The sequence below is a fragment of the Thamnophis sirtalis genome, unplaced genomic scaffold (genome assembly GCF_051295495.1).
Source record: "Thamnophis sirtalis isolate CommonGarterSnake01/CBP01778 unplaced genomic scaffold, rThaSir2_p1.2 scaffold_4, whole genome shotgun sequence".
NCBI lineage: Eukaryota > Metazoa > Chordata > Lepidosauria > Squamata > Natricidae > Thamnophis > Thamnophis sirtalis.
In genome coordinates this window covers 30366693-30386831 of record NW_028261384.1, presented here as the reverse complement: position 1 = coordinate 30386831, position 20139 = coordinate 30366693, and the positions used below count along the sequence as shown (strand labels likewise).

The following is a 20139-nucleotide window of genomic DNA, read 5'->3' as shown; positions in this document are numbered from 1 at the left end:
ATGTTCTTTAGGATGCTTTGGATCTTTGCACTGCTTTATTATTTCTATTAATTTATAAGGCTATGCAGTACTCCAAGGTTGAGTGTGAACACACTTTAGGGCACAAACACAGTATCCATCTAAATACCCCAAACCACATGCATGTTCCCTGGAACTGGATTGTTACTACAACTGTACAATCCCCAAAAGAAAGGTTGATACTAAAGAAAATGTAAACAGGTACCACATAAAGCACCTTTTGAAGATGAGAACTTTGCAGAACTCACTCCAGTATTTTTAATATGGTTAAATTGATAGACTGAAATTTATCATTTAAACCCATTTGTATACCAGGCAGGAATGAATGGGTAGTTCAAAAGTGTTATAAATAAATGAATGCATCTAAATTATTTAAATAAAATAAATAAGGAACACATAATGAAAGTCAAGATATATTTCTTTTGAATTTTACTAAGTTCTCTAAACCTTTCCAACTCTTTGGGTACTAGTATTATCAAAAAATATCTTGATTCAATAATACCTCAGTTTCTGCAAAATAAATGGATATGAATGGATGAGAAAAATAGAAGAATGTGATGGATTCTACAAAGTTTAATCAAAAGGTGTAAACTACAGAGTTTATGTACGTAATTGAAGTCATAGGTTCTGCACAAACTGTTGTTCCATATTGTGAAAACCACAGAATAAGTTCTTTGTATAAAAGTACTGATATTTGTAGAAATGTGTATAAATATGTATTCCAAAATAATTTTGATGTGAACTCTGATAAAGGTTAAAAAGAGAAAAAGGCTGATCCATTTCAATTTATTTTCTCAAACTTAATAACCAGAGGCAGAGAAATGAGCCGAGGTGGCGCAGTGGTTAGTTAGGGTGCAGTACTGCAGGCCACTTCAGCTGACTGTTATCTGCAGTTCAGCGGTTCAAATCTCACCGGCTCAAGGTTGACTCAGCCTTCCATCCTTCCGAGGTGGGTGAAATGAGGACCCAGACTGTGGGGGGCAATATGCTGACTCTGTAAACCACTTAGAGAGGGCTGAAAGCCCTATGAAGCGGTATATAAGTCTAACTGCTATTGCTAACTGCTAAATCTCCCCAGAAAAAAATTGTAAAACAAGATCTGCCACAAGAAGAATTGTCCATCCATTTCACATTTTGTGCAGACAGCCGCCCTGAACAATATATAAAATGGGAGTTTGAGTTTTGCCATTAAGATACCAACAAATGACTCATCTTTGTGACTCTTTTTGGTAGCAATTTTTTTTTTACAAAAGAGAATGTTAACCAAACTTTTAATTTCATTAGTTTATGATTTTACCATCACAATTTTTTACTTCTTTTCAACTTTTAAAAATTACAATATTGGGATCCCGAATCTTTTCAGTCTAGCGGGCACATTTGAAAATCTGATAATACGTTGAGGCAGAGGAGGTATTCAGCAGGTTCTGACCAGTTCTGTAGAACCAGTAGCGGAAATTTTGAGTAGATTGGAGAACTGGTAAATACTACCTCCGACTGGCCCTGCACCCATCTATTCTCTGCCTCCCGAGTCCCAGCTGGTGGGGAGGAAATGAGTATTTTGCAGTATCCTTTCCCTGCCATGCCCACTAAGCCATGCCGCACCCACCAAGCCACAGAACCGGTAGTGATTTTTTTTAATCCCACCCAATTTAACAGTCCATTGAGGCTGTTTTTAAAGAATAGCTACTATGGAACTTCTCCCCACCCCCCCACCCCCCATTCACAAAGTACCATAACAGCCATGGGAGGAATAACCAATTTAATGGCTGCTTTCTCTTGCTCCCCTCTACTTCAAAATGCTTCTGACTAGCTTGCTTATCTTTGTCTTTTCCTGGACAGGTAGATATCATTCCAAACAAAATGCTGTTCTCTAATCAACCATTCATTTTTATTTTCTATGAAAACTGATTGGATGTTTTTGGCAATCAAAGACATTATTGGGAAAGAGTTACTGCTGCTGCTGCTGCTTCACAGTGTGACATCTTCCTTTTAACATCATCAGCATGTTTAAAAATGAAAATCTCAAATAGGAAGAAACGTGGTGGATACTGTATGTACCTACTGGCACATTGGCACGGGCAACACTGTTTCCTTCTCAGATATTACTGTATTTATGTCCAGCTACCCTATATTTTAATAGTAACAAATCTGATCTTGTCATGCAAAAACTTAGGTACTTTGTGAAAAATTCTTAATTGTAGTTACCTGGCAAATGATTGCTCGTGTTTCAATAAACAGAATAATATTTTCCCTTAGTTTTCTCGGTTTAAAGAGATTTTCCACTGGCGTGTCTTTCTAAAAAGAGAGAATGGATTCATGAACAATTTCCAAAGGAATGTATTTTGTAGTGTGAGAGCGATATCCAAAAGTACTCATTTCAATGTACCCAACAAGCAAAAGGGTTTTAAAAAAAAGATGCATCTCTGCAGGAGACATTGAAATGAGTACTTTTGGATATCACTCCCATTCTACAAAACACATTCCTTTGGAAATAGTTCTTGAACCTATTCTCTCTTTTTAGAAAGACAATTCTTTCAAGCAAAACTCTATAAACAATTTAATTTATGTCTTTAAAAAAGAGACATTAAGTATCTATGATTACTACTATAATCTGCATATGTGAATGTTAGCATGAGAAGCTAGTATTAAAACACACAAAATGTGATGATGTTAAGAAGGGTTGGGGGGGTTAATAAGTGTTTGGGTGAGGTATTTTCAGAAAGATCAGGATTTGATGCTTTGAAATCTAACTGAGAAGAGGAATAGGGTAGAAAATAAATTGGATGATTATATAACAAAAGCTCTTTCTTTTATTAGTACACCCAACTTATGAACTCTGATCAAAGAGTTCCTTCATAAACAAGCTGTTTTTTTTTAATTCCCACTGTTTCTTTCTTCATTGCCTGAAACAATTTGTTGTGGAGCTGATGATCTTCAACCTAAGTCCCACAATTTTATAAAACAGTAACCAAAACCCTTCATCCTTTTGGCTAAAGATCTCTGAGGAACCTCTTCCAAAATATGCAGTTATGAAAAATATTAACATTTTTTTCAGCCCCACAGAGACAGCACATCAGACTTCTGATTTCTTATTTTAGAAAAAGAAATAAGAGGGAAAGAAAATCACATTAGTAACTGATCTTGCAAATCAAAATAAATCCATGCTTGTCTGGCACTCCAATGTACTAACTCAGCATTTCGGTTGGGGATGGGTTACTTGTTCTTGCATATTTGGCTCCATGCTTTGCCAAAGCCAAATCAAGCTATAAAGCAGCTTGCAGTTTATTAAAACAAGAACAGGGAAGAACACAAGCTTTTTAGTATGGAATGGCATTATCAAGCATTTTCTATTATAAAAATATGGAACGGGTTACTGTAAAACAAACAGAAAAATGAAAACTTACACCCAACTTCTTTTAACCTTTTGTATAGCCACAGCTAATTTTTTATAATTAAAATAGGAACCAGAAGTTCATTCTCATTCTCCCCTCCCCCATATTCTTCACTAAAAGAAAATAAATAGTCCTGGGCTACCAATGATTTACACCTATGATAGATGCACAGATAGTCCTCAAGTTCCAATCATTCACTTGTAACCGTTTGAAGTTATAATAGACTGAAAAAAGGGACTTACAACTGGTCCTTGCACTTAGGATTGTTGAGGCATCATTACAGTCACATAATCAAAATTTGGGCACTTGACATTTATGATGGCTACAGCATCCTGAGGTCAGATCACCATTTGTGATCTTCCCAGCCAGTTTCTGACAAGCAAAATCCATGGAAGAAGCTAAATTTGCTTAATGATCGTGTGTTTCAGTTAATAATTGGAGCGATGTGCTTAAACAAGGATAGCAAAAAAGGTCATAAAATTAGCTGGGAGTCATGTAACAACCTCCTTACTTAGGAATGGAAATTCTGGTCTGAATTTTGGTTGTAAATTGAGGACTTCCTCTACACCCTTGAGAAAGGCAAATATAATTATTTTATTCTGCACTCTTCAATTCTGACAACTAGGAAAGGACAATGCATTGAGCCATGGTGGTTTGTAAACCAATGGGGATTAATAAGCATAATTCAAAGTTTAGCATGAGGCATGAATTCCATCACTGTGGCTATAAACCAGGGCTAATGTTTGTAAATAACTACAGACTGAGAAAACAACTACAGGTGGAGATTAGTATTATTTATATCTTCACATATTTGCTTAGAAAATCTTCTTTGAGAAGGTTTAGGTTTTAGGTTTAGGTTTATTGGATTTATATGCCGCCCTTCTCCCAAGGACTGAGATTGGCATACAACATAAAAGAAAACACATATTACAAAAATTAAAAGGGACATTAAATAAAGTATCCAAAAAAACCCCAATTGATATTTACAATAAAAATTTAAAAATTAAATTAAAATTAACAACCAAATTAATCCTATATTTTATTCTATTCAGGCCAGGCTGGCTTGCTGGAAAAGCCAACTTTTTAGGGTGGGTTGGAAGGACCGGAGGTCGGGTATTATGCGAAGCTCCGGGGGCAGCTCATTCCAGAGGGAAGGCGCTCCCACAGAGAAGGCTCTCCCCCTGGGTGTCACTAGCCAATACTGTCTGGCTGACGGCACCTTGAGGAGGCCAACTCTGTGGGATCACACTGGACGGTGGGATGCTACTGGTGGCAGTACGTGGTCTCGCAGGTACTCTGGGCCTAAGCCATGGAACGCTTTAAAGGTTATAATTAGTACCTTGAATTGCACCCGGAAGACAATCGGCAACCAGTGCAGGCCGCCTAAAAGGGGTGTAACATGGGAGCACCTAGGTACCCCCATGATAACCCGCGCAGCTGCATTCTTGACCAGTTGAAGCCTCTGGGTGCTCTTCCAAGGGCAGCCCCATGTAGAGAGCGTTACAGTAGTCCGGGCGAAAAAAAGGTTACTCGACTACAAAACACATAGTTTGAATGACAACGATCTGAGGTTTACTACTAATAGCTCAAGTTAGGAGATCCAGAGAAAAAAGAAAAAAATAATCTGAGAGATACTGACATTTAAAATAAATAATGCTAACTTCTGAGTTGGTAGCAGATGAATATTTTAAGACTTTGATTGGGACTTCAATTTTCCACTTGAGATTTTAAAGTCAAATCATGATTTGATTTTTGAGTTGCTCTCTGGATTACCAGTTCTTTCCTCCTCTATTTGCTCTAGTTTTATTCCAGAATTATCATGGATACCAAGCCCTAGAATCTGTTATTTTCAAGTTTTAATAAGAAAATCAAACACACTTCTAATCTGGAGGCAAATTGAAATTATTTATTTTGCAGTGACTCCACGCATATGGAACCCCAAATCATGGTAAGCTGTGAACACAGGAAATCAAGGCCTTAATCAGCTAATCTACTCATGTTCCCTGAACATGGTTTTGTATGAATATGTAGTATGATGAAGCTAATTCACCTGCAATGTTTTTTCTAATTAGAAATAATGTCCACAAAAAGTACAATGACCCCTTCTTCTGAAAAGAATGACACAAATCTTTTTTTATTCCATACACTTGCATCTAGTATAGTATAACCTTTATTGTAATTGTACTTAAATACAACAAAATTGGTTAAAGCAGTTCTGTATTTATAAGCAAGCTTTAACTAAAAAAAGGGATCCTCTATTGTGAAATAATTTTTATTGCTAGACCAATCTCAAATATATCAAACAACTATTTTAAAAAATGGCAATTTGAGGGATATGTAATTAATCTCTTTCTCCACAACTGAATAGCTGCAGCCATTTCTATATGTACATTTTTTTAATGGAGTAGGGCAGGGCTGTTAAACTCGCAGCCCATGGGCTGGATGCGACACATGCTGGCCAGGCCCATGCCTGGTTTAGTAAAGGGGGCAAAAGTTGTGATACGTCACATGTCAATACACATTTGACACCCCTGGAGTAGGGATTCTATGTGTTTACTATGATATTGTCAACATAATGTTCCACTTAATTAAGTCAGTATGAGAATGTCTAATTCAAAGGGAGAGAGAAATAATAGATTTCATTGTTAAAAGAAGGATCTGGGAAGATATTTAAATCCAGGACCTAAATCAGCGATGGCGAACCTTTTTGGCACCAAGTGCCGAAAAGGTCACATGGAAACGTTGCACGTGCGCTTATCGGGGCTGCGCTCTGGAAAAGCCGAACTTCTGGGTTCTAGCATGCATGCGCACTCAACGATCAGCTGGCCAGTGCACATGTGCAGGCCAGTTTTCAGCACTGCTGTGCGAGCGAATGGATTGTGTTCCAGAAAAAGCCAAGCTTCTGGGTTCTGGCATGCATGCATACCCAACAACCAGCTTGCCTGCGGACATGTGCACACTGGTTTACAGCACTGCCACATGCACGAAGGACAGCTGAACATTGCACTATGACATGCATGCTCGAAGCTTGGAAGACAAATAGGCAAGGCTGCGCGTGCTGGGCAACATGGCTTTGTGTGCCACTTTGGGCATGCGTGCCCATAGGCTCGTCCTCACGGACCTAAACTTATCTTACAGGGTTAATCTTGGAGGCATGTCTTCAGACTTTCAATTCAGTCAACGAGCAAGCAGACTATAATAACCCATCCTGGACTTTCCCGTCGATACCATGGAAAACAACTGAACCATTACACACACTGTCATTTTCATATTCCATTGATTTATATATTCAAATACATTTCCTGAATGGAGAAAGGAAAGAAAATGCTCCTCTGGTTGTATTTGAATACATTTGCAAGCGTAACAGTTTCTGCCACATATACTAATATGCGTACATGTCATGAATGCTCTGCCACTTGCCTGCTTTTTTTTGTTTCTAAGGAGAAAGGGAGCTCTCCCCACAAGGAACAAACCAGGGGTGGGTTCCTGCCAGTTCTAACATCTTCTATAGAAGAGGTTCCACAAATCTACCGTTCCGTTTAGAACCGGTTCTAGCTCCCTCCCCCCGCCTGTCCACACCACGCTTGCCCTGCCCACTGCTCAATGATTGACTGGCTCACCAATCGCCCCACCCACCTCTAAGAGTCCTATCTAAACCTTAAAGTCTTAAAGCTGCCAAGTTTGAATACCCCTTGGGTTTTTTCCTAAAGTGTTAGGGATGCAAGAGTCTTGTAACTTGACAGCTTTAAGGCTTGCGTGCTTCAAATGCCAGAGTTTCTGAGCCAAAATTTTGGTTGCTAAACAAGAGCGTTGTTAAGTGAGTTTCGCCACATTTTACGAGTTGGCCACACCCACCCGGTCACATGGCTGGCAAGCCACTCCCACAAAGCAGGCCACACCTACAGAAGAGGTTCTAAAAAAATTTGAAACCCACCACTGGAACAAATGCATAGTGCCAGGACATCAGACCAACACATACATTGTTGGGTTTATGGAAATTTCCCTCAGATCATTTGTGTACTTTTCTGAATTTCCCTGAAAGCAAGATATATTGAATTAAAGGGGCTTTTTAAATTGCTGAGAGCCTATGCAAGAGTCTGATATGCAACATGTTCTTTTTTTGGGGGGGTGGGGGTGGAATGTGCTGATCTGGATAAACCAATAGTTTCTGGCAATAAGTAAGGCTTCCAGATCCAGATATTTCCGGATCACCCAAACAGCCAGATTGCCACATTCCTGAAGAAAGAATTTCCCAGTGTCCTTCCAAAGGATTCCATCTATTAAATGCTGACCTTAGCACACAAACATTTTATACTGTCTTTCTTCTCTTGCATCTTATAATAATGTAACTCTGTTCTGTTAATGATTTACATTTAATAAAAGCAACTGAAAAATAAAACCTTCAAGATTACACTGTAATTGCCTAAATGAAGAGAATCAATTCATCTTATCTTTTCAAGCAGAGAATCTTTGAAAAGATCTGGAAGTAAAAAAAAATCCTGGAGTTCTCCATTAAAAAACAGGTCAACAAATAGAAAAACAGAATAACAGAGTTCAAATGGGACCTTGTAGGTCTTCTAGTCCAACCCTCTGCTCACATTTAAGACAAGTGGTTGTCCAATCTCTTCTTAAAAACCTCTATTGTTGGAGCACCCATAGCTTTTAGAGGCAAGTTGTTCCACTGATTAATAGTTCTAACTGTGAAGAAATTTCTTCTTATTTTAGGTTCCTTCTATCTTTGATTAGTTTCCATCCATTGCTTCTTGTCCTGCCCTCAGATGCTTCCCCCCACATCTTTGTGGCAGTCCCTGAGATATTGGAACACGACTATCATATCATATCCCTGGTCCTTCATTTCATTAAACTAGACATATCTAGTTCCTGCAGCCATTCTTCATACGTTTTACGTTATTGCTCTAAAAAAACCTTCCTATATGGTGCAGTGTCATAATAAGGATTTCATCTCACTGTTATTAACAGAATTGGCTGATAATATCCAAAACATTCTACAATCTGTACATTTACTCTGTACTCTGTACACTTACATAGCCAGAGTAGCTACACAACATCCATAGTTGCAGTGACACCGACCAAGCCACTAGATGGCACCCACTGATTCCAATTTTTTTTTTTTAAATGACAACATTAAGAAAGTTAAAAAAAAATCTATATATTTGCAGAGGATGTATTAAAAAATCTGATTCTCTTTTAAAATTTTACCTATATTCATTTTGCAGTGGCAAATGCAAGAATAACAACTACCTGAAAAATATTTTTACCCTTTATTATAGGCATGGTTACAAAAGGAATTATTAGTCAAATTCAAAAGCCCAACAAAAGCAGAATTTATGTTTCTTTCCATATTTACCGTAGTAAATTTAAATTTCTCATTTTGTTTTCATCTACCCCATGAAAACTTATTAAGAGCAGCATAGCAATGTGTGAAATAAAAAAAAACTAAAGCAAAACAGAATTTGTCCTTTTTTGATTGTTTCTTCATCCATTAAAAAAACACCACTGAGAAAATGAAATTTTGGGTTGTGCTGATTAGATACATTTGTTGTTATAGAAATGGCTAATACATATTAAGTATATAAATGTAAAAAGTTGAGGCTGTTACAATGTTATACTTTTATTCTACTTCCCTAAAAAGAGCCTAAAGTGGTTTTTCTTTCTTTTTCCCGCTTTACGTTATTTCTCTTCCCTTCCCCCCATTTCCCCACTATTTTCATTTTCTTTTTCATTTTATGTCCTGATAAGATTAACAAATTTTTAAAAAGATGCCATTGAGCAATTTGTAGCTTATACTCCAAAAAGTTCAATACTTCTTCATTTTATTAATTTAAGATTACTGTTTGTTTCAAATAGCTACTTTTGAGAAAACCAGAACTTTTTGATTGAGATAATTGTTAATTGCAAATAATTAACAATCTACCCATTATTTACTATTTTCCATTTCATCTCTCACTTAATGCTTTACTTAATAAACTTATTAAGTTTAATAGCTTATTAATAATACCAAAAATAATATCTGCATCTGAACAACTTCGAATGAGAATAGATTATCGGTATATATTCTGATTGAATCTAAGAAACAACATTTCATTTTAGCTCTAAATAAAATTAATGTTTTGCTTTCCCCAAAGTTACATCCATTGCATTTTTAATCTATTTTTATCTATAAATCCTTTACTCTGCAAGTTTTAGTCTCTCAATTGCTGAAGCTACTTAACTTATATCTTTTTTAGTATATATTTTTGAATACAGAGTATGTCAGTTACACAGACAAAGACCAGAAAAAACATCCATGGTAGATATTAACACATGAACTCATAATAGTGACTATAATGTAATAACACTTATATTAACTATAATCATAACAGTATAACCAAATAGTTTACCTTACATCTTCTAGTCAACCCCTTTTATTTAGAAGTCTTGCATTTAAATTATGTTCTTCATGTCTGCCAAAACCTGAACTACAGTATCATGCTGATGTCCTGCTAGCAGAAAAGTTTTAGCCAAAAAAATAACAAAATCTATTAAGGGAACAACTTCCTCTGAATGACTGAGAGACTTTTGCTATCGCTGCACAAAGTTGGAAGGTATTTTTCCCTTCTGTGTTCCGGAAATACGTATAACCAAAACCAATGCTGGACTAACAAGAAATGTTTCTTCCATGTGTTCGGCTTGGCAGACACTGTAAACCATTGCAGAGAAACATGTGATGTTTATAAATACAGTAAGGCCAATGTTGTCGTAACCTCTCAGTAACAAAATACAAACCCACACACAAAAGCAGACAACAGAGTGGGAAAGATGAGCTTTAATTTCTTTAGCCAGTTTATAGCAAGTCAACATGTGTTAATTATCTTCCCCTAAAGTAAACCAACTTCTATTAGTAGGAAGATATGCAAAGCACATATGGGATCTTTTAAATGCATTTTAACAAACCTCAGCATTACCAGACTTCATTATTCTAACTACTTAAATATCTGCTCTGCCTGCCAAATATAGCTTCCATATTGGAATTCTAAAGTCACTGGCATCATAGTTCTTCCATTTGTTGTGGCTATGATCCATCCTAGACTATAAAAAACTATCTAGCTTGATCCAAGGTATTTGTCTGGTTATATTGATTTCCTCCTCCTAACAACAACAATAGCATCAAGATTTCCATCCTGCCTTTTTGGTCTTATTTACTTCCTTCATGCCTTTCTGTGAAGGTATCTGGCTGCAGTTTAACCAACCTCTCTCTGTAAATGGTGTCAACTGCATTCAAGTGTTAAAATAAAGTGTTTTGCCTTGGGTGAGGGTGAAATTTAAGAGATGTCCCCATTTTAATTATAACCCTTATTTCCTTCTGGTTCTCTCTAGTGTCCAATATTCAAATTCTTATCCAATCATGTTTTCTCTTAAGAATTCAAAACAACAGCATTTTTCCATGGGAAGGATTCTCATGATTAAGTTCAAAATCTTGTTTCAAATCCATCTGGACCCCTAAGCCCATTAAGGGAACGAGGATTTATTAATCAATCAATGCAGGGGGCCACCTGTCCCTTAACAATCCCAGGTGATATCTATATTGATTGAATAATCAAAACATCATGATAAAATTTGGATCACCGTAATGGGCTCTAAATGGGATGCCTCTGAAGATGTTTGGAAGCTTGGTTCAGAATACAGTGTCACACAAAGTGTTGGGTGCTCCTAATTTTGCCCATCTTACATCGCTTCTGCATGAGTTGCACTGCTTCCAATTTCCTTCCAAGTGTAATTCAAGGTGTTGGATACTAAGGATTAGATTATCTTTGGGATAACCTCTCCCTGAAGGTATCTGCCTGTCCCAACAGAGTGCAGGTGATAAATACATTCCAGTTTCCTTTCCTTAAAACACTGCCTCCTTACGGGTCCTTGAAAATGTATTTTTTCTGTTGCAATTCCAGTCCAACAGAACTTCATTACCCACCTGAGATCCAACAGGCCTCCACTTTTTTAACCTTCAGGAAGTCATTCAATATCTGTTTAGTCTTCCAGATGCCAGGATAGGGTGTGTCATAATAGGAGAAAATGATGTGTCGCATTGGGGCAGGGGTGTCAAACTTGCGGTTCGCGGGATGGATGCATCATGTGCTGGCCTTGGCCGGTTTAACGAAAGGGGGAAAAGTCCTAATACATCACATGACGATGCCGTGTTGACGCAAGTTTGACACCTATGCATTAGTGATTTCTGGTTGTGATGTCAGTTTTTTTTTGGGGGGGGGGGTTGAAGGAGTTATTTTAGCATTTTTTTAATTGCTATAATCTGCCCAGAAACTATATAACTATATAAATGCTTTAAATAAAATTTAGAAAAAGAAAAAGAATTCATAAGCAGTCTGGAGACAAACAAATAACCTTTCCAACAGGAGCTCAATCAAAGTCTGGGAGAATAGCTAGGTGTTCAATAGCATCCTGATCATTATCAGAATAAGAATAAGGGTCAGTATGTCATTCCAGAAGGTAATGCATAGAAAGCATATCATTCCATCCCATCTATTAGAATGTAGACACTATTTGATTAAGGGAACTCAAAATGTACCACCTCTGTCCAATCTTACCCAACGACCCAAATCCACAGGAGATAAGGGACATTTCAGATAACCTGGCCTACAGCAGCTCCTTTTCTTCTAATTTAGTGGTTATACGTGCGACAAAAGTAAGGAAGAAATAAGTACTTTTCCACACTATCTGATACATAGATCTAAGTGTGTGGAAGGGCAAAGAGTTATAGAAGAAGCTAGTGCGAAGCTGAGGAAAAGATGCAAGATCATCTGAAGTACAGTTACCACCACAAGCAGTTCAATTGTCTCCTCCTCACATATACTTTATATGAGCAACCTGCTCCCCCCATTACAATACAATGATCCAAAGAAAATCTGTAGTGATAGGAAAGAAAACTATAAAATACTCATAAAGCATCTATTGTTACACCTTCTTCAACTGAAAAAAATATATTTATCTCACTAAAACTAGTTCAGTTCCTGCAAGGAAATTAGGACTCAAAAAGACTCATACAAAATGATGGAGCAAACTTCCATATCTAAAGATGGCTATCAACTATGGGCCAAGGAAGATCTGGAAGGCCATTTACTACCATCACATAAAGGCTCTTTTATGTCTCCTACCAAGGCTACCCCTAAGCCACTATCCTGTCTCATTCACAGATTTTGAATAGCAAATCTGGCGTCACCATCTTTTATTTTGTTTTCCAGCAACTATGAGTTTGGGTTCTTTTGTATAGGCAGCTTCTTTTTCTCTTCTTCCTTAAAACATTTTGATCTACATATCATGTTAAGATGATTTGGAATGCGCTCTATTTCTTATTTACTGTATTTTTTGGAGTATAAGCCGCGGCTTCCCCGCTCCAAAAGGAGGGTGAAAATCTGTATGCGTCTTATACAGTGAATACAGCATTTTTGGTCTCCTGAAACCCCTCCCTCTTTGCAAAAATGGATGTGCAGAGAGTTTGGGAGGCTCGCAAAGTGCTTCTGGGAGCTGGGGAGGGCAAAATTGAGCAAAAAAACAGCTGATTTGTTTGTTTTTGCCCCCCCCCCAGCCCCAGGAGCACTCTACAAGCCTCCTAAAGCTCTGCATGCCCTCCCCCTTTTTTGTTGCAAAAAATGAGGCCTGCAGAGTGCAAAAACTTTTTAAAAAAATTTATCTCTTCAAAATCATGGTACATCTTATAGTCCGAAAAATACAGTAACTTTAACACATACGTTATTAGATTTTATTCTTGCCTCTTCTTTAAGAGATAAAGAAATTTTATATGGAGTTCTCTCATCAAGCTATTCTCACTATAAAGCCCTTGTGAGATAAATGGGACCGATAAAGAACATCTGGTCCAAATCACCCAAAAAGTTTCCATAAATATGAAGAATAAATGTCACACAAATGTTTAATAGAGTGGCTTTCAACAAGAGGAGCGTATGCATGTTAGAACCACTATATACAGTATGTTTATGTGAAGGACGGTGGAGGATAAAGAGGTTGACTATTAGCTAATCCTTATTAGAAGATATTAACAGAATCTAGAAGAAACTTTAATGGTCATCCAGTTCAGTCTCTACCCCAGTACAGGAATTCTCAGAACAATCTTTCTTAACCTTTACAACTTTAAGACATGTGAGACTTCAACTATCGGAATTCTGCAGTCAGGTGGCGAATTCAGGGAATTGAAGGTCATAGGTCTTAAAGTTGCAAAAGTTGAGAAACACTACCTCAGATAAATGGCTTTCCAATCCCTTTTGAAAACCTCCATGATGAAGCACTCACAACTTCAGGAGGCAGGCAATTCTACTACTTAACTGCTTTCAGAGTCAGGAAATTCCTCCTTGTTTCAAATTTTGATTTCTTACATGTAGATCTTCTACCCACTGGTTCTTGGTTTGGTTTTTGGTTTTGGTTTTATTAGCATTTGTAGGCCGCCCTTTTCCCTGAGGGGACTCAGGGCGGCTCACAGAAAACCAGGGAGAGGGGAATACAACATTAAGACAACAACACATAATAAAATAGTAAGCAACATCCATTCATCATTCGGGCGGGGTAGCGATTCTTATCCCCAGGCCTGACGGGCGAGCCAGTTCTTCAAGGCTATGCGGAAGGCCTGGACGGTGGAGAGGGTACGAATCTCCACGGGGAGCTCGTTCCAAAGGGTCGGGGCTACTGCTGAGAAGGCCCTCCTCCTTGTAGTTGCCAGCCGACACTGGCTTGCCGATGGGATGCGGAGGAGGCCTAATCTATGGGATCTTATAGGTCGTAGGGAGGTAATTGGCAGAAGGCGGTCTCTCAAGTATCCAGATCCACTGCCATGTAGGGCTTTATGGGTGATTAATAGCACCTTGAAGCGCATCCGGAGATCGACAGGTAGCCAGCGCAGCTCGCGGAGGATAGGTGTTATGCGGGTGAATCGGGGTGCACCCGCAATCACTCGCGCAGCTGCGTTCTGCACTAGCTGAAGTCGCCGGATGCTCCTCAAGGGCAGCCCCATGTAGAGCACATTGCAGTATTCCAGCCTAGAGATCACAAGGGCCCGAGTGACTGTTGTGAGGGCCTCCCGGTTCAGGTAGGGTCGCAACTGGCGCACCAGGCGTACCTGGGCGAATGCCCCCCTGGTCACAGCCGTTAAATGGTGGTCGAATGACAGCTGTGGATCCAGGAGGACTCCCAAGTTGCGGACCCTCTCTGAGGGGTGTAGAATTTGACCCCCCAGCCTGAGTGTTGGAATATTGGCCAAATCTTTGGGAGGGAAACACAACAGCCACTCGGTCTTTTCTGGGTTGAGCACAAGCTTGTTAACCCTCATCCAGTCCATAACGGCTTCAAGACCCCGGCCCATCACGTCAACCGCTTCATTGATTTGGCACGGGGCGGACAGATACAGTTGAGTATCGTCCGCATATTGATGGTATATAATCCCGTGCCTGCGGATGATCTCTCCCAGCGGTTTCATGTAGATGTTGAATAGTAGGGGGGATAAGACCGAACCCTGCGGCACCCCATAATTTAGGGGCCTTGGGGACGATCTCTCCCCTCCCACTAACACCGACTGCGACCTGTCCGAGAGGTAGGAGGAGAACCACCGTAGCACGGTGCCTCCCACTCCCACCTCCCGCAGTCGTCGCAGAAGGATACCATGGTCGATGGTATCGAAAGCCGCTGAGAGGTCAAGGAGGACCAGGATGGAGGGATGTCCTTCATCTCTGGCTCTCCAAAGATCATCCATCAATGCGACCAAAGCGGTTTCTGTGCTGTAACCGGGTCTGAAGCCTGACTGGAAGGGGTCTAGATAGTTTGCTTCCTCCAAGGACCGTTGGAGCTGGAAGGCCACCACCTTCTCAACAACCTTCCCCAAGAAGGGAAGGTTGGAGACCGGACGATAACTGTTGAGGACAGCTGGATCCAAGGATGGTTTCTTCAGGAGGGGTCTCACCACCGCCGCTTTCAGTGCGGCGGGGAAGTTCCCCTCCCGAAGGGAGGCGGTTACAACCGCCTGGATCCAGCCTCGTGTCACCTCACTGCAGTTAACAACCAGCCATGAGGGACACGGATCCAGAACACAGGTGGAGGAACTTACAGCTCTCATGGCCTTGTCCACATCCCCGGGGGTAACGTCCTGAAACTCAACCCAGAGCTGTTCTCCTTGGTCCCCCTGTGCCTCGGCTGGAACTGCAGGTGTGGAGTCCAAGTCCGACCGAAACCGAGCAATTTTGTCCGCTAAGAATTGGGCATATTCTTCAGCTCTGCCCTGCAGGGGTTCCCCCGTCTCCCTTTTGTTCAGTAGGGAGCGGGTTATCCTGAACAGGGCGGCTGGGCGGGACTCAGCGGATGCGACCAGGGTGGCTATGTGCGATCTTTTTGCTGCCCTAAGTGCCCTAGTATATTCCCTGGTGCAGGTGGTTACCATTGCTCGGTTCGATTCGGACTTATCGGACCTCCAACGGTGCTCTAGGCATCTCCTCCGGCGCTTCATCTCCCGGAGCTCCTCGGTAAACCAAGGAGGTCTCCGGGATCCGCTGCCTCGGAGGAGCCGCAGTGGCGCAATCCGGTCGAGGGCCTCTGACGCTGCCAAGTGCCACGCAGCAGCCAGAGTCTCCACCGGACTGTGGGCGAAAGTGTCAGGAATAACCCCAAGCTCTGTCTGGAACCTTGATGGTTCCATAAGACGCCTGGGGCGGAACCACCTGGTCGGTTCCTCCTCCCTACAGTGGGGGTTTGGCCTCCGGAAGTCGAGCCTCAGTAGGCAATGGTCTGACCACGACAGGGGTATGATGTCGCTCCCCCTCAGACCAAGATCGTAAATCCACTGCTCCGAGAGAAATACAAGGTCAAGCATGTGTCCCGCTGAGTGGGTTGGGCCTCGAATTACTTGGGTCAAGCCCATGGCTGTCATGGAAGCCATGAACTCCTGCGCCCCATCAGAGTTTTCACCGAGCGATGGCAAGTTAAAGTCCCCCAGGACCATCAACCTAGGGAACTCAACTGCCAGCTCGGCTACCGACTCGAGGAGCGAGGGAAGGGCTGCTGCAACGCTGTTGGGAGGCAGGTACGTTAGCAGCAACCCCACTTGACCCTTGAGGTCCAACTTTAACAACAAAGACTCACACCCGACAATCTCCGGAGCAGGGACCCTACGAGGAACTAACGACTCCCGGATAACGGCGGCCACACCCCCACCCCTTCCCTGGGCTCTCGGCTGATGCAGCACCTGAAATCCTTCTGGGCACAGCTCTACAAGGGGGACTCCTCCCTCTGGGCCCAGCCAGGTTTCAGTAATACATGCCAGGTCTGCCCTCTCGTCTAAAATTAAGTCCCGGACGAGAGGAGCTTTATGGACAACAGACCTGGCATTTAGCGACAACAGCCTGAGACCAGGGTCCTGACTACTTACGCCATCTGGTCTCGGAGTGGGACTCCCAGGGCCGGAAGGAGGGATCTCTGTAATGTAGCGAACCCTCCTTCCCCGTTAATGGCCTGCCCTGAAGTCCCCGCCGTATCTGCCCCTCCCTGTTACGACCGCAATACCCCGACCCTCTCCCGTGTCTCTGGTCCCCTCAACCACCCCCATAGCCCCCGCAACTCCCGGCAGGTCCTCCGAATCACACATACTCATACACTCCCCCAAACAGTCCCCACGTAATAGTTAAAAACACAAAATTTACAACAATATAATCATAAAAGTGGGACATTCATTCATCTCATACGTACCTCATGCATAGCCCATACAAAGAAAGAAGAAAAAGATGAAAGCAAAGAAAGAGTGAGAGTTAAAATAGTTGCGCAATTGATTAAAAAGTTTTTAAGTGCGAGTTCAGTTTGTTGCCATCAACTATCCATCCACAGCCCAGACCAAAGTTTCCTTCTGGGGATAGGCACCAGTAGTAATGATGGTAATAGTCAGGGCTAAGACAGACAGGCACATAGGGCCTAGGTCTATAGGTGAGGGAAATCTGGTAAGCAGAGTCCGAGGCAGCAGGGAACCAATGTTGGTAAGAAGGCAGCGTTGATGGGAAGAGCAGCGTCGAAAAAAATAAGGCAGCGTTGGTAAAGGAAACAATGCTGGAACAAGGGGTTATGTTGCTGGAAAGAATAGTAACAGTACCAGTAGCAGCAGTGGTAGAAGGGACAGTATTGGTAAGGGGAGCAATGTTGTTGAAAGCAATGGTGTCGCTGTAAAGCTGAGTTCAATATGGAGGAGGGGGGGAGGCATCCGAAAAAGGCTCCAGCTACGGCACACCCAATCAGCCGCCCGCTTCGCCAAGGCCGGACCAGGCCCCCGTTTGAATTCCCCAACTCTAAATAACGATGATAAATAGTCAGCCCAGTCAGAGTCACCATAAATTCCCCAAACTCTCCGAGCTGTCCGCCAAGCTGTTCGCCAGGCTTCAGAGCTTGTAGAAAAGGGGCCGAAAAGCCCCGCCGTTGCTGAAGCCGCCGCGAAACGCCCTCAATCGTCTCCGCTCCCAGTGCCACCGTGAGACCGCTATACTCGCCGCCAAGGGTGCCCAGCTGCTGCCGAGGCCGCCGAAGCCGCCGCGGGACGCCCTCCGTCGCCTCCGCTTCCACCATGTCCATGCGGCCGCTGCCGCTGCGGCCGCTGCGCTCACCGGCAAGGTCTAAAGCCCGCAATCGGCAAAAGGCGTTGATTTCCCTCCATTCATGGCCCGTACAGGTCCTCCGAATTCCTATCATCCCGGGGGACCCTGGCAAAGGCGGTAAAAGGCTGATTCCACGGGCTCCCGAAGCTTTTTCCGTCAAATCTTCTGCGACGAAGGAGCCCTGGCCGCCATTCTGATTCTCGCACATGCGCAGTCCTATCCCTGGGTGCTCTGAAGAATTCACACCTTCTTTTTTATGATATATCTCAATTTATTGGAAGATTGCTATCATGTTGTTTCCCCCTTTTTAGCTTCAACATTCATGGTGATGTTGATTTTTAGATTTATAGGCTGCCAAACTCACTTCAACAGTTTTCCTTCTCTCAACAATAGCATGGCATAACTGAAAGCTTGCAATAGTGGTGAATGAGCCAAAAGCATTGGTTCTTAATATAGGCATAACCTATGAGTGATAGAGCTATTTGTAACCAGTTGTTTGAGAATCTACTTTGGAATTGCTGTTGCTAAAACTATTTTTTGTCAACAATTTTTTTATTCTGTTCAGAATGTTAAAATACAAGCTTTAAAAACAAAACAAAACTAGACAAAATATTTTAAGTGCCCCTGCTAAGACCTTTATGTAAAACACCAATCTGTTTTTTTCTGGGGTTAATGACATTATTTGGAATCAGGAAAAGGAGTAATTGAGTCAAACAGAGTTAGAATCTCTGGTCTAAAGCTAAGGCAAATAATGTCACTGAAAGATCAGAATTTGATTATCAAATCAGCCAGATCAGGTAGTGAGGTAAGATACCTAGCAGTTGCTTCTTTCTCTCTCTATATATATATATGTTAAGTAATCACAACTACAATAGTATATTACTTCAGGACAGGATTTCTGGCAATTTTAGAGTCGATAATTTAATTTATCCTGCTGGAAAAAAAGAAAATGCAAAGCAACCTACAGGAAAACCAGAATGAATCTGAAATTTTTAAGAAAATATGAACAGAAAGCAAACATTTTGAGCTTTAAAAAATGGATCTGGGGAAAAATATTCTTACATAGAAAAGAGAGAAAAGTATTTTTAAGACCACTTGCTTTTCCTGTACAAGAAAGTAAACTGAAAAGATGAGAGCAAAAAGAAAGGATTAGGTATTGAAAGACTTGGATCCAACATTTGGTATCTCTTTGTATCCAAGGTAAATTTCCTCCACATAGCTTATTAACACTTCAGGGATGAGTACACGGATGCAAACTGGCTTCTGTTAAACTACTACAATCATAGCAAAGGGTTCTATGGGACACCAAACAGGCTTTTTCAGCACTTTCTTACAATGTATTGTGCCAGAAATCACAGCAATAGAAACTAATCACCACCTGGCTGGCCGTCCTGCCATTCAAAGGAAAAGACAACCAAATGGGACTGTGTAAAACAAGCCATCCAAACCTCAAAGTTGATACCTTCAGCTTCATCATATTGAAGGACTTAGCTAGATTGGGTGATTATTCCTTTGCTTTTTCTTGCCTGTGCCTTTTTTTCTTTGACTTATTATTCATTATTCCATAATATTGCTTTGTGATGGTACATACTAATCTTTCTTTTAAAAAAAAAGAAGTAACTAACAGAAGAGAGGGTAGTCCTCTAGCAGGGTAGTTTTATCTATAAGTTGTAAGAAATGTTCTTTTGAGTCCAATTCTAAAGATAGAAATAAACTCTTCTGTTTCTTCCAACTCAGCCACCATGGATTCAGCTGGATAAAGGAAGTTATCTCTTTCCCTGAAGGGCCGTTGCCTTTTTTTATGCACTTTTCCTCCTCTCTGGTTTCCTCAATCTGTTCTGCAAGGGCTAAAAATAGAATGTGTGCTTGTAAAGGTGCTTCCTTATACATTCTCTGTCCTTTCCCATCATTTCCTTCCTTAGAAACACTTATCCGAAGATTCGGAACAAGATACATCTAGCCATCTTCTCAACAGCTACTGTAATGACTACCTTCTGTCTCTATTTTTGGTTGTGAAAGCTACTAATATTCCCATATTACTAGTCAAGCAAACTTGACTGCTGATCAGAACATTAATTTCTTGGCAGAGG

General features: G+C 41.2%; 1 protein-coding gene across 12 annotated transcripts in view; it reads right to left on the bottom strand.

Moving 5' to 3' along the window:
- The window catches only part of KIAA1217 (KIAA1217 ortholog), a 240015-nt gene that overhangs the window by 80511 nt on the left and 139365 nt on the right, over positions 1 to 20139 (bottom strand). The window contains exon 1 of one of the 12 annotated variants that reach the window (XM_087712704.1): positions 9812 to 9972. The exons of the other annotated variants lie outside the window; for them this stretch is intronic. The gene's annotated coding sequence lies outside the window, so the exon portion shown is untranslated. Of the gene's footprint in view, positions 1 to 9811; positions 9973 to 20139 lie in introns of those variants that run through there. 12 annotated transcript variants of the gene reach the window in all.